A 16,339-nucleotide genomic window follows, 5' to 3' on the forward strand; every position below is an offset into this window, starting at 1 on the left:
CGAAAACCTCAATGTTATGATTTATTATTTTCCTTACTTTACAAAGTATATTTTTTGAAAAGCAAGAACACAAAGTTCTATATTTATAGGAATCACACCTAAAAGCGGCAGCTAATTTCGAAGAGCTCTGACAAATAAATAATTTGTTCCACCCAGATATCTATATGCCTGGTTCAGTTCCTTCTTGGACTAACAAGACTTTACAGTTGTCACTGGTTTTGAGGGAGATTTTTGCTAATTAAAAAAAAAAAGTCCGGAAATATAGATTTATAAAAACCTAGTTGATTGTATACACATTGTTCTTATGAATCTCACTTTTGTAGGATCATGAATAATAGAACTACAGAGGAAATAAAGTACTTTAATAGCAAAGGGTTTGGAAAGCCAAATCAGTTAGGAAATTGATATCGAGTGTTACCTGAAAAGACATTATTGAGTGATTTGTTCCAAAACGTGGAGTATTTTAGCCAAGTGGTAGTTAGAACATAAATGAGATAAGTGTAGTGAATATATTAACCAGGTTCTGATCTTACCACTTCGCTAGCTTTTTATTCCTGGGCAGGTTACTAAACCTTTCTAAGCCTCAGCTTCCTCACTTACAGAGATAATAATAGTACATATTATAATGTAGGTAAAGAACCTAGAAAAGTAAAGCGTGGCATATAGTAAACAAATATTAACAGCAGTTAGTATTGTTAAATTTTATTCTCAGATAATCATAGCATATGTGCCTATGATTCTGGAATAGAGCTTAGTATAGAACTGGATATAGATTTCATAGTTCAATATATATCATAGTCTCACATAGTTCCACTTGTCTCCCATATTTAGACCAAGGTTTTAATAACTATCATGGTAAAAAAGTGAGGAAGTTATCCTTAAATAAACAATGCAAATGTCACTACAGTGGATAAGAAACACAAGAACTAAACCACAAATTCATCAACACTTACCCATCAAAGAAAATGGCAGGGATGAAAGTTATTAGAAAATTAAGAATATGGTCTACTGAGTAGAATGGCATAAAGGAATGAAAAATTCACACAATAGTTCATACATGTTTGTTATACAAGGTTAACCTATAATTTACTTATTTAATATTTATCAGTGGTTTCTGATCTTCATAATATTTTTTTTTTCCTCTTTGGTCACATCCTAAAAATAATGAACCAATCCCTAAAAATGTATTTTGGAATAAAGTATGTGTCCTTTAAAATAGGGAATCCAAACCAGCTATTTTCTTATCTAAAATTATGAAGGAAAGGTTAAAGAAAAAAGTAAAAATTTAAATTGATATTTCTTCCTATAATAACATTATGAGATTCTAACTTATTTTATAGACTTAACAGTATTCAAACAAAACTGTATATTAAAATTTACCATCAATGGTTTAGTAACATACATTTATTATACAAGTCAAAATCAAATATGTAATTAAAAAAAAGGAAAATCACATACCAAATATAGACTCAATAAAGTAAAACAAGCCCATGTAAAAGGATAACATATATATAAAATACACATTTTGTTTCATAAATATGGTCAACATAACTAATAAAACTAGAACTGTTATGAGACAACAAGATAAGAAATAATTACTTTGGCTGAAACATCAATTCAGAATAACAATAGTTTTACTCTGTCATTTTAACAGCCTTTCCTGCAGATTCCTCAGAGGGATTATTTGCATTCCTCAGGTGTTCTATTGTACAATTCAGATGAATAAAGACTTACAAATCATTCCTCTACCGCCAATGTGAGACTTTGATCTGGTGAATACACCATTGTACCTTAACTATAATTGGCAAAAAACCTGACAGTGTAGAGCATCACAAGCTTAATAACAAAGGAGAATATCTCAAAGTGTTGACAGATGATCTTCATAATGCAGAAGCAGAGCTGGTACATTTTAGCAATAAATGAGCACTGAGGTCTAAAGGTCTCTAAAGTGACTGACATCAGACCTGCTATAGCCTCACTAAAAGAAAAAGGTACCGTAGCACTCTCCGTAAAGTGAGTTAGGTCTTTGCCTGCAAGCTTCACTTTTGTGACTTTCACTGTCATAGAAAACACAGGGAAGATGAAAAGTGAGTTAGGTTCTTTGGCTGTCTGCTTTACTTTTGTTACTTTTACTATCAAACAAAAGCAAGAAATGTCCCAAAGTGATTTTTAATTACATATTTGAAATAAGCCTTGAGTAATTAAAAATGACTTGATTTCAAGATTATAGACTGAAATACACATAATATATCTGTTAAGTCTTATGCTTACAAAAGTGTGATAATGAGGCCAAGATCACAAGTTTGAACCCCATTGGGACCAGCTACCTTTTGCAGAAAGATGTCTATTCTATTGCTACAAACCATACCCCAAACTATAGTTAGTCATCTAAAAAATGTGAGCTATTGGCATACGAGGGATATGGAAAATCAAAGTTGAGCTCAGTACCACTACTAGAAAAACAATTTCAAGTACATTCTGTCAAAGTGACTGAACAGTAATCTCCATACACAAATGTTAGCAAATGGCTAAAGAAAACTATCCAACTGTTAGTAACCAAAATAATAATGATATTGTCATAGAATATCAAATTATATGAGGGGAGACAAAACAGTAAAGACAGTACACTCCTAAAGAGTTAAACTGTAAAGACTTTCAGAGCATTCATTTAATAAATTTATATAAATAGATTACTGCACAAAGGCAGAGATTACCAATAAGGAGCTGGAGCCACACTGATTTCCCCAAAGTCTTATGAGTGACAAATGGAAAGAGGAACTGCCATTAGTTGTATTTTTCTTCCTAGTGATGATTCCACAGCAAGGAGACTAAGCAGGGACAATCAGTTTTCAGGCTAAAGGGTTATGCTTTGAGATACACTGGCAGGTTATGATCTGTTAGTGTCTTTGGACAAATGAGATCTTTAATATTAAACTAGCATTAGATTTCTAAAAGATTATGTCTCAAATTTACCTTTGGTCTTATAACCTGACCTTCTTATCCAATCTTGAAATTCCAGATTCCATAATTTGATTTTCCTAGGGTTAATTTACATGGTTTATGTTTCTCTTCCAGATACAAATTTTATCTAAAAATTTTATTTGTTTCTCTTTCAAATCTACCTTTTCTTTTTGGGTAACATTTTATACTTGTTTAATGAATTCTTATTCTCTTTCTAAATTTTTAAAAGATTAATTTAAAAGTTCCTTTCAGGGCTTCCCTGGTGGCGCAGTGGTTGAGAGCCTGCCTGCCAATGCAGGGCACGCGGGTTCGTGCCCCGGTGCGGGAGGATCCCACATGCCGCGGAGCGGCTGGGCCCATGAGCCATGGCCGCTGAGCCTGCGTGTCCGGAGGCTGTGCTCCGCAACGGGAGAGGCCACAACAGTGAGAGGCCTGCGTACCGCAAAAAAAAAAAAAAAAAAAAAAGTTCCTTTCAGACTGCTCTAATTATTTCTAATTTCTTGTGTATAACTCTGCCCCCACCGCCCCATCGTATGCCATCTGCTAATGATCTCTCAAAACCGTTGGCTCCTGTGTATGTGCTGTTTTGTTCTTGGATGTGTGGTCATTTGGCAGGAGCCATTTCGTTCCAAGAGAATCTGTGGTCAACTGCTGGGTTAAACTTCCTCTAGGGAAAGATCTATGGAAGGTCTTAGGCTCCAGATCACTTTGACAGAGCTTCTGCACTAGGTTATTGGTAATGCAAATTGACCTGCTTCTTCTTATAGTACAGTCCCTGAGAATATAGTACAGTCTCTAGTTTCCTGAGAATAACAGTTTCTTCCCTTTTCCAGAAGGGGTGGGAGCTAGTGTCTGATCATGGAAAGGACAGCTCTTTCTAGGCTTTATGAGTGAGCCTTGTTCCAGCACCTGTAGCCTGGGGCCTATGCTCTGAGTCTTATTCCTATGTGGAAACTAAGGCCTCTAAGCCATATGAGCTCAGTTTTCCCTTGAGGGCCATACACTGTTGAGTTCACTTTCGACTATCACTGAGTTTCCTCTTTGTTTCTGGCACCTAGAGAATCCTTTTTCTTGCTTTCAAGTCCTGCTGCGTTCTAAAAATATCACATCATCATCAATACTATCTTTCCTGGTTATTTCCTCTGGTGTTTCTATATATTAGAAACAAGAAGGGAGCCTCCTATATTGGTTCAGTCTACCCTCTTAACTGGAAGCTCTCCATACTAGAGTTAAATTCTCTATTTTATTGTGTCCTAATACAACAGCTTCCAAACTCTTTTTGACCACCACCCACAAGAAGAAATAGATTTTATACCTGATTCAAACATATGGTGCACACACACATTATTTTCATATACATATCCAAACTGAGACTGGTTTCACAAACAATACTTACCTTTACAATGGGAATCTCAATGGTATGATGGTATCTCAATGGTATGATATTCTGCATAAAACTAAATTCTTGAAACTTAAACTCCTGAAATAGTTTTCTCTAATATACTTTAATAAGAATTTTAATTTATTCTTTTCTACACTTCATGCCCATCCAGCCATTCAACTATCCCCAGCTACTCAAATTCTGATTTTCTAAAAATCCTTTAAAGATGGCTCAATTTGGCTCTAAAGCCAAGTTACTTTACCATTTATGATATCTTTGTTGAACATCAGAACTCTTTCAAATCTGCTTATTCTACTTTCCAGCGTCAAAGTAGATTTAAAATCTTTAAAATTGTTACATATGGTAATATTAGGTCCTTATACACACCTTGTATGGTTTTTCTTGTGTGAATCTAGGTCTTAACTTAAAAAAATATATATCACTGGGCTTCCCTGGTGGCGCAGTGGTTGAGAATCTGCCTGCCGATGCAGGGGACGCGGGTTTGTGCCCTGGTCTGGGAAGATCCCACATGCCGCGGAGCGGCTGGGCCCATGAGCCATGGCCGCTGAGCCTGCGCGTTTGGAGCCTGAGCTCCGCAAAGGGAGAGGCCACAACAGTGAGAGGCCGGCGTACCACAAAAAAAAAAAAAAAAAAAAAAAAAAACCAAACCAAAAACTATCATTGATACCTTGCTTTTGACTGAATATAAATGCTGGCAAAAGCCATATGTCAGTACTCAGAAAATGAGGCAACTTATACGTCAGAGGATCCAGGGCTGGTTCATGCAGTGACTTAACATGATTCAGTCAATGTTATTAAGGACATGACTTTACTAAGCTAGTTCCACTCATGCTATTCAAGGTATAGATATACCAAAAATCCAGGGGGCACTGATAAACACTAGTCTCCTCCCATGCAGGTTTACTCCCATTTCTATTAATATTGCTCAAAGTCCCAAATAATGACTTTAAGATATCACATTTTTCTTTTCCATTTTCCAAACATGATCACTGCAAATTAATGTCAATTTGCAGTGTTCTAAAAGGAAAAAAAAAAAGAGTAAGGCTTATGGAAGGTAAGGTTATCTTCTTAAAGATGACATAAACATTATTTATTAATCCAGTTATTTTACAAATGGCAATAAATACTAGAAACCTGCACTAAAATTAATACCACAGGGCTTCCCTGGTGGCGCAGTAGTTAAGAATCCACCTGCCAATGCAGGGCACACAGGTTCGAGCCCTGGTCTGGGAAGATCCCACATGCTATGGAGCAACTAAGCCCTTGCGCCACAACTACTGAGCCTGTGCTCTAGAGCCCTTGAGCCACAACTACGGAGCCTGTGTGCTGCAACTACTGAATCCTGCATGCCTAGAGCCCATACTCTGCAACAAGAAAAGCCACTGCAATGAGAAGCCCACACACAGCAACGAAGAGTAGCTCCCTCTCACCGCAACTAGAGAAAGCCCACGCACAGGAATGAAGAACCAAAACAGCCCCCCAAAAAATCAATAAAATAAATTCTAAAAAATAATCACAATAAATAAATTTATATAAAAATTATCTTGCAATGAATAAACAGGAGAAAACATCAGGGTGAATCCTAATTACTTTGTGTAAATAATAGAAATCCCGGGCTTCCCTGGTGGCGCAGTGGTTGAGAATCCGCCTGCCGATGCAGGGGACATGGGTTCATGCCCCGGTCCGGGAAGATCCCACATGCCGCAGAGCGGCTGGGCCCGTGAGCCATGGCCGCTGAGCCTGCGCGTCCGGAGCCTGCGCTCCGCAATGGGAGAGGCCACAACAGTGAGAGGCCCGCGTACCACAAAAAAAAAAAAAAAAAAAAAAAAAAAATAGAAATCCCATTCACCAGCTGGCAACTTGTCTGAGAGTGGGCATGGGAACTAGTACTGGTCAATAAGGCATGAGAGGAATCCTGCTAGGGGCTTCAGGAAGATTCTGAAAGGTTCCTTTGGCTCTTAAAAAGGGAAAAGCAGAGTGTCTCTGCTGGACACTATGTCTGGATCTTACCTCTAGAATTCCAGCAGCCATACTTTGACCAAAAGAATGGATGTAGGGAAAGATGAGAAAAACCCTTGTTCTTGAAACTGTCACAGGAACACTGAATTAACCAAACCTGAAGACAAACTACCTTGGGTTTAACTATTACATGTTGGGATTGTCTTTGTTATTTGTAGCTGAAAGCATCTTGATACTGATAATGACCACATTTGGGGGTTATCTTCATTTGAGTATATGATAGCAGCTCCTCTTATGTACATAGGAAGTATGTACTTCCTAGCTATCTGTCTCTTCTGCCAGAGTCAACCTTCAGAAATTAGTAAGCTATAGTTGACTTGATCATTGGAGGTATGCACATTTACTAGAATGGTGAAGTGAAAAATTATACCAACATTAGGTGAGGTACACTTAATTCAGGTAAGGCTATACAAAGAAAAAAATCATAGTATAGTGGGATTATTTTCATTCCCAAGGTAAAAATCTGTGGCTTGAACTACTGTAATTCAAGTCAGAACCATCAAGGTTCTCTGAGAATGAACCAAAACGAGCACCTTAAACTTCAAAATGTTCCCTGAATCTCAGGCTTCTTACCTCTTGTAAGGCTACCAGGTTAAGATTTGCATTCATACTAAGTGGTCCCAAGCAGTGTACATTTTTTGATACTTTAGAGCAGTGTTTCTCAAAATATAGTTTCCAGACTACCTGTGAATCTAAGGACTCTACAAAAAAACCTAGATTTATGATCGCTAGAAGTTATTTGCACCTAACCCTTACAACACTCTGCACTTTGATGTCTGAGAGCCACTATTTGTGAATCTCTGCCATTTCGTTGCAATTTGATATTCTAATCTTAAACGTTACACATAGAAATATTCTGTAACAATAGTTGTCATGAGGTTTAAATCAATATTTGTAGCTTGAGACTATGAAACTCTGTTAGCCACAAGAAAACTTTCCAACTATATTATGATCCTATAGATGAGATTTAATTACTTCTGGCCATGGTGCCCCAGGATAAACTATCTTTTCTTCTACTTTTGTGCAAAGGTTGATTCAATCTATAATCAAAACATAAATTTACAGGGAGAGCCACAAATCTTGATATAACTATCACAGATACAAATTTTTTTAATGTAGATGGTATCAGAAATGGGACTTCCATAGCCAGACTACTTATGAAAATGAAGAAAGTCAAGAAGACTATCTTTGACAGATTGGGAAAGATAGAGAAGATCCTTGGAATAAGAGAACGTGTGTATATATGGGGGGAGAGAGAGCATGCGTGACAATACGTGTCATCGTGGTAGTGTGCCAAAGAAATACAGTATCATAAAGATGATGAAAACTTCAGAATCCAGTCTTTTTGAAACTGGCCTAAATTTATGAAAGGCTTATAGATGATAACTAAAACTAAACTGAGATAGGAATATATTTAACAAAAGAAGTATACTTGTAACAAAAACTACAAAGTACCATTGATAGAAAATTAAATACCAAAGTAAATGGAAAGACATCCGTGTTCATGGATTAGAAGAACTAACATTGTTAATAATTCATCTATAGAGTCAATGCAATCTATCAAAATTCCAGCTGCCTTTTGTGCAGAAATTGACATGCCCATCCTAAAATTCATATGAAAAATGAAAGAACCCACAATAGCCAAAACAATCTTGAAAAAGAACAAAATGAAAGGTCTTACCCTTCCATATTTCAAAACTTACTATAAAACTAGAGTAATCAAGACTATGTGGCACTGGCAAAAGACTACACATATAGATCAGTGCAATAGACTTGAGAGTTCAGAAATACACCCATACGGCTAGATCAACTGATTTTTAAAAATGTTGTAATTGTGGTTAAAAATAACATAAAATTTACCATCTTAACCATTTTTTAAATGTACCACTCAGTAGTGTTGACTATATTCACTGTTCTTTAATGGATCTCCAGAACTTTTTTATCTTACAAAACAGAAATTTTATATCCACTGTTTTCTACCACCCCACCCACTCCACCCCACCTCCAGCCCCTGTAAACCATCATTGTGCTTTGTTTTTATGAGTGTGCCTACTTTAGACACCTCTTATAAGTAGCATCATACAGTTTTTGGTTTTTTTGTGATTGGCTTATTTTACTTCACAATGTCCTCAAGTTTCATCCACGTTATAGCAGATGACAGGATTTCCTTCTTTTTTTAAAGGCCGAATAATGTCCCATTGGATGTATATACCACATTTTGTTTATCCATTCATTTGCTGATGGACATTTCTTTGGAGAAATGTTTATTCAAGTTCTTTGCCCATTTTTTAATTGTGTTATTTGGGTTTTTTGTTGTTGAGTTTATGGTATGGTCAATTGATTTTTGACAAGGGTACCAAAACAATTCAATGGGAAATAACAGTTAACAAATGGGGCTTAGACAAGTGAATATCCACAAACAAAAGTTAAAATGGACCAAAGACATAAATGTAAGAGTTAAAACTATAAAACTCTTAGAAGAAAGCAGGTGGAAATCTTCACGACCTTGGATTAGGCAACAGTCTGTTAGATATGACACCCAAAGCACAAACAACCAAAGAAAACACAAACTTAATCAAAATTAAAAATTTTGTGCATTAAAAGACATTATCAAGACAGTGAAATGACAATCCATAGAATGGGGGGAAAATGTTTGGAAATCATACATCTGATAAGGGCCAAGTAGAGAGACTACATAAAAAAAATTCAATAACAGACATGCAATAAGGATTTACTGTATAGTATAGGGAACTATATTAAATATCTTATAATAACCTACAATGGAAAATAATCTGAAAAAATATATATGTAACTAAATTACTTTGCTGTATACCTAAAACTAACACAAGATTGTAAATCAACTACACTTCAATAAAAAACACCACACAATAATAATTAAAACTTACAACTCAATAATAAAAAGGCAGAAACCCAATTTTAAATAGGCAAAGGATTTGAACAGGCATTTTTCTCAAGGAGATATACAAATGGCCAACACTTAAGATGTTCAGTATCACTAATCATCAGAGAAATGCAAATCAAAACCACAATGAAATAGCACTCTAAACCCACTAGGATGGGTAAAATTAAAAAGATGGACAGTAAGTGGTATATCTATACAATGTAAAGTAATTGTCATAAAAAGAAATGAAGTACTGAAACATGCTACAACATAGATGAACCTTGAAAAACATTATACTAGGTAAAAGAAGCCACACACAAAAGGCTACATATTGTATGATTCAATTTATATGAAATATCCTCAATGGGCAAATCCAAAGAGACAGAAAGTAGATTAGTGGTTGCCAGGGGCTAGGTGGGGGAGGCAATGGAGAGTGACTGCTAATGGACAAAGGGTTTCTTTCTGGGGTGATGAAAATGTTTTGGATCTAGTGGTGATGCTGGCACATTGTGAATATATGAAAACCTACTTTAAAAGGGAGAATTTTGTGTATATTAATTATCTGAAAAATAAAAAACCCAAAGCTGAACTGAGAAGTTAAAAAACAAAAGTGCAAATATTCTGCACATTATGATCCTATAATGTCTAACCTTCCTGCAGAGATAGAAAGGATCAACAGAAAAAGCAGAGATTTTGGAGTAAAGCAAGTACTAATTCAAGTGCCAGCTTAATCACATACCAGCTAAGATTCTGGGAAAGCCATTTAAGCTTTCTGAACCTCAGTTTAATCATCAATAACACAAATTATATATCCTCACAGGTTGATGTATTAAAGTGCCTAGAACAAAGGAGGCCTTCAAAGGTTAGCCCCCAAACTTAGCTGTCTCCTATCAGTGAGTGGGGTCATTCTCAACAGTTACTGTAGAATTAAAGTAACTGGAAAGAATGTGAGCACAATGACTGCAAATATATGTAGTAAATAACTATGTGTACTGATAAGCATTATATTAAACCTTGGGCAAGCAACTTTGAAAAAGGGGGTGTAAGGGATGGGGGAGGAAAAACAGACAAATGCATAGTTTAAAAAGAGCATGATAAGCATCGTGATAGGGGAAGTAATGTGCCACAGGCATGACAAAGAGGAGGGGATGCATAATCTCAATAAAGGAAGAATTTGGCCTCATTAAAATCAAGAATTTTTAGAAAAAGAAACCAATACATTTAATGGTCTTTTCAGTTATATAACTTTTTTAAAAAAATAGGAAAAGCAGAAAAGGAAAGGGGCTTTTGTTCATTACAGAGCTGGGATTTTGTGGGCCAGTAAGAAAGTAAGAAACACCCAAGGGAAAGATAAGTATGGGTATGTATGTCAGAATCAATCTGCACAGACCTCCTTTCCCATATGGATCCTTCTTCCTGAAGTTGTTCTTAATTCAGCCTCTGGAGGGTGCTTCCATATTCTAACAAAGAAGTCCATTCCCTCATGATCCCGTTTATCCAAATCCTCTATTTACCATGTGGGATACATGTGAATTTCATAAAGGAGCAACCCAGAAGGATACAAACCGAAGGCAAATAGTCATTGTAAAAAAAAGGAAAGCCGCTCTTTCTGTATCTTTGGAGGACAATGATTTGGGGACAGTGGAGAAGCAAGAAGCACTAAAAAAGAGAAGAGCTCAATGCAAACTTCAGTAGTTGCAAATAAGATACATGCAACTATTCTTATTAACAGACATTTTCACAGATGCTAAATGGAACAATGTTAGATGAGAAATGAAATGCCTTTTCCCTGTCAGTGGTAAGTAATCTGTGGCAAAACTTCCAGCTGCTTCTGAAAGAAGACTTATTCTCTGTTATAGGAATATTTATTTTGACATAATTTGGTATGCATAGTCTTATACAAAGTGCCAACTGGCTTAGTGGAATATTTTTATATAAGAAAAGGGATAACTAGGAAATGTGGGAGTAGAATCACAGCTAGCAAAATTTGTAGTTGGTTTCATAGCTTGTAGTTTGTCCTAGCAAGTAATAATAGGTCAGAGTCCATTATTTTACTGAAAAGACATTGTATGCAAAATGAACTTTTGTAAATAAAATACAAAAGTTAATTTATTTTAATGAAAGGAATCCTATAATTAAAGGATTCCCACACATAATCCCTTTGCAAAGGGAGGCAGTATAGAATATGATTAGAGTACTGCAGCCAGAGAGAGGAAGTATCCTAGCCGTGTCATGGAACCTTTCTAAGGTCTCAGTTTTTCATCAATAAATGGAGATAATAATAGCATCTACATCAGAGTGCTGCTGTAAAGATTAAATTTAAAAGTTCATGTAATATGCTTAGCATAGTATCTGACACAAGGTAAGTGCTCAACATTTATTATTTATAAAGGGAAGAACGGTTTTGCTGTTTTTGAATACCTCAATGTTCAGAACAAAATTTCTCAAACAGAAGTGTGTTGTATATTTATCTGTGATCTGCCTATTAATCAAATTTATCTGAGAAGGTAGGTCTAAACACTAACCACTTCAAACTTTAAAGGGATGTCTTTTCTTTCTTACTTTCTCCTTAAACTGTCCTGTCTGCTGTATAGGAAATAGGCAAGTTTTGCTACTAATTAAAATCACTGCTGAGTGATATTCTGGCGGTTTCTAAGAAGGGCAAAAAATTACCTAGGGTTGCAAATATATAAAAAATAGATTTGAAGTGAACCAATAGGAAGTATATTTGACTTTGCTATAATTTCTAAACCAATATGAATCAAAGGAGTCAGTCTAGGAACCACTTGTTACTTGCCTCTGAGTATGAAAAGCAGCTTCTCACTTCCTGTTCCCTGGCCATACTGGGAGACACAAAATTAATGAAACCTTTATTCCTTTGCTCCCATTCTTAGTTCAAAGGTTTCTCTCTACTGCCTTTACACATTGCCTGCTACACTTATCTACTGTTTTAAATAAATTCACTTGAAAAGAAATTGCCAAAAGTAATTTTATTAATGACATATTACAGTTAAAGTATATTCTTGAGTGGTTTCTCTTATTTTATAATAAAATTTCTGCTCTTAGAATACATCAAAATAATAATTATAAGTGAGAAATCAAATGCTATGCAACTGACTTAAGCCCATGTTTAATTCTGTTCCTAGTGGAGATACATCTTCTCTAATAATTAGTCTAACAGTTATTAAAGGTACCCTATGTTTACACTGTAATCAAAGAAATTAATATAATATACCACTTTTTAATCTGTCAAATTAGTAAAGATTAAAGCAAGAATAACACCCAGTGTTGGCTGGGGTTAAGGAAAAATGTACTTTCTTGGATGGCTACAAGGATGTTCATTGTAGTTTACTCACCAGAAAAAAAAAAAACCACCTCAAATAACCTCAATAGAAAACACTGGGGGATCTGGATAATCGAAAGGGTTAATATCCAAATTATATAAAGGAATCATACAACTAAATATCAAAAACCAAACAATCTGATTTTAAAATGGGCAGATACCTGAATAGACACTTCTCCAAAGAAAAAATACAAAAGGCTAATAGACACTTGAAATGATGTCCAATATCGCTAACCATCAGGGAAATGCAAATCAAAACCACAATGACGTATCACCTCATATCTATCAGAATGGTTATCATCAGAAAGATAACAAATAACAAGTGTTGGTGAGGATGTAGAGAAAAGGCTATACTTGTGCACTGTTGGTGGGAATGTAGATTGGTGTAGCCACTACGGAAAAAGTATGAAGGTTTCTCAAAAAATTAAAAATAGAACTACCCTATGATCCAGTAATTCTGCTTCTAGGTATTTACCTGAAGAAAACAAAAACACCAATTAGAAAAGATATATGCACCCCTATGTTCACTGTAGCATTATTTACAATAGCCAAGATATGGAAGTAACCTGTGTCCATTGATAGATGAATGGATAAAGAACACACGCACACGCGCAATGGAATACTACTCAGTCATTAAAAATGAAATCTTGCCATTTGTGACAAGATGGATGGACCTAGAAGGTATTATTATTCTAAGTGAAATAAGTCAGTCAGAGAAAGACAAATTCCTATGATCTCACTTATATGTGGAGTCTAAAAAACAAAACAAAATGAAAACAGACTCACAGAGGACAAACTGGTGGTTACTGGAGGTTGGGTAAAATAGGTCAAAGGGATTAAGAGGTACAAACTTCCAGTTATAAAGTACATAAGTCATGGGGATGTAATGTACAGCATAGGGAATATTTAATAATACTATAATAATTTTATACGGTGACAAAAGGTTACTAGGCTTATGGTGACCATCTCATAATGTATTTGACTGCCAAGTCACTATGCTGTACAGTGAAACTAACATAATATTGTATGTCACTATAGTTTGTTTTAAGAAATAAAACATAGCACATCAATACAATAGCGTATCACACAGTAATCAGAAAAACTATTATAAAATATGTGCAAAAACATTCATGGTGTGTTAAGACTATTTACTCACACAAGAGGTATTTATTAAATATTTACTAGGTGCTAGCAAAGTGCTGGGTTGGTAGGAATAAATGAGATAAACATTGTCATCATCTTCACAGAGCTGATCACGTCAGCGTGTTATCTCTTTAGGTATTTTAATGTATATTTGGATACACTTGATAGGGAACAAGAAGCCATTGGTGGCTTTTTTAAAAATTATTTTTTTGTTGCAGTATAATTAACAAAAAAATAAAACGTACAGATCTTGGGACTTCCCTGGTGGCCCAGTGGTAAAGAATCTGCCTTTCAATGCAGGGGGCACATGTTCGATCCCTGGTCAGGGAACTAAGATCCCACGTGCCATGGGGCAACTAAGCCCCCACGCCACAACTACTGAGCTTGCGCGCCTCAACTAAAAGAGCCTGAGTGCTGCAAACTACAGAGCCCACACGCCCTGGAGCCTGCGTGCCACAACTAGAGAGAAGCCCATGTACTGCAACAAAGAGCCCACACACCATAACTAAGACCAGACGCAGCCAAAAATAATAAATAATAAATCTTTTTAAAAAGTATAGATCTTGTACGTTTCAATGAATTTTGAGAATTTTATACACACATGTAACCACCACCCCAAAACAGATAACATTTCCATGTCCCCAGAAAGTTCCCTTATGACCTTTCCCAGTCAATCCACACTGCCTCTCCATGTTGCTCTGTGTATTTTATTGGTGAGGTATATGATTTCCATCTCATAAATATGCCACAATTTATCCATTTTTCTACTAATGTGAGTTGCTCCTAGTTTGGGGCCATTATGAATAAATCTGCTATTATTACTTTGTGTAAGAAAAACATTTATAAGATACGAACATACGTTTTCATTTCTTTTAGATAAATACTAAAAGTTGGAATTACTGGGTCAGAGGATAAATGCATACTTGAAATAAACTGCCAATTTTCCAAGGTGATACAACAATTCCTGCTCCCCTTTCCTTATCCACTTTTAGTGCTGTTAGTTATTTTGATTTTAGCCGTTTTAGTGATTGTGAAATCATATCTCACTGTGGTTTTAAACTGTCTTTCCCTGATGACTTAAAGATGCTGAGTACCTTTTCATGTTTATTCATGTATCTTCTTTTGTGAAGTGTATGTCTAAGTCTTTTGCCCATTCTTGGAATTGGGTTATTAGTTTTTATATTATTTGTAGAAATATAAAAATATATCCTGGATATAAATCCTTGGTCAGATATATGTATAGTGAATATATTTTTCCAGTCTGTGGCTAACCTGTTCATTTTCTTAACAGTATTTTTTGGTGAACAGAAGCTATTAATTATAATGAAATCCAATTTTTCTTTTATTTTTTCTATTTCATCCAAGGGATCTTTGCCTATCCCAAGTTGTAAAGATATTCTCCTACGTTTCAATGAAGGATCATGGATTGAGAAAATGTCAGCGTGAATATGTTTAAAGCAAATCAGAATGCCATGCATAGGAAAACAACCTACAAAGTCAAGGATGATAAGCTGGGAGGCTGTTACCCAACTTTAAAATGAAGTGATAAAGTTTTGGTCTGGGTTGATAAGCAGTGTAATGGAAGAGGAAGGAATGAGTAAGGGCCAGATTTAGAAGAAAAAAGATGGAACTTAGTGATTAACTGAATAAGATGTATGAAAGGACATATGTTAAAATGATTTGAAGAGATGAGCTTAAAAGATTCAAAGAGTACATACAATGCTACTAACAAGGATAAAAAAGTTTGAAAGTAGTTCCTACTGTGGATGTATTGTAGGAAAAAAATAAGGAGTTTAGTTTTGTACATATTAAGCTTCATAATGATAATGGAATAGCCAAATGGAGATTTCTTGTTGACAGTCTGGAATAATGAAACTTGATAAGGGCTAAGAGGAAAAAGTAAGGCTATGGATTTGCAAATCTTTAGCAGAGAGCAGCGCATCTCAAACTAACATCCATGTACCAGGAGCACCAGTAGCACCTAGGAACTTGCTGGACTTGACAGTTCTCAGGCCCCATCCCAGACCTAATGAATCAGAAACTCTGGCAGTAAAGGCAGCAATCTGTGTATTCATAAACCCTCCAGAGGATTCTGGTGCACACTAAACTTTGAGAACCACTAGCATATATCTAGGTTAGAGTTGAAGGCATGAGCGTAGAGGGCAAGTGAAAAACATTAAAAAGAATCACTCAATTACTCATTGCTAGGGAAGAGCCATGACAGGCAGAGAGAAAATCAGTAAAGGAAAGATGTTAGAAGTGGAAGGCTAATATGTCTGTAACCCAAAAGTCAAGCAAGAGAATGCACGAAGTTTCTAAGCACAGTTTATTCAGAAAAAGACAGAGGCAGAAAGACAAAACGAAGCCTTCTTCCATCTATTATATACCTCTTCTTCCCCACCCTGCCTCCCAATGGGGTCATATTGTCTAGTTTTCCTTTAAATAAGGAAAATCTGCAAACAAAGTAACGCAAAAAATACAACTGTACAACTCCATTTCTTTTAAAAGAAAATGAGAAAATGACAGGCATCTTACATATGTAATTTCATTTAATACTTATATAACTCTT

At 35.7% G+C, this 16,339-nt stretch overlaps 1 protein-coding gene across 2 annotated transcripts in view; it reads right to left on the reverse strand.

The window, feature by feature from the left end:
• The window catches only part of OLA1 (Obg like ATPase 1), a 171,688-nt gene that overhangs the window by 7,211 nt on the left and 148,138 nt on the right, over positions 1-16,339 (reverse strand). The window lies entirely within an intron of this gene.

This window comes from Kogia breviceps, chromosome 2 (genome assembly GCF_026419965.1).
Source record: "Kogia breviceps isolate mKogBre1 chromosome 2, mKogBre1 haplotype 1, whole genome shotgun sequence".
Classification (NCBI taxonomy): Eukaryota; Metazoa; Chordata; class Mammalia; order Artiodactyla; family Physeteridae; genus Kogia; species Kogia breviceps.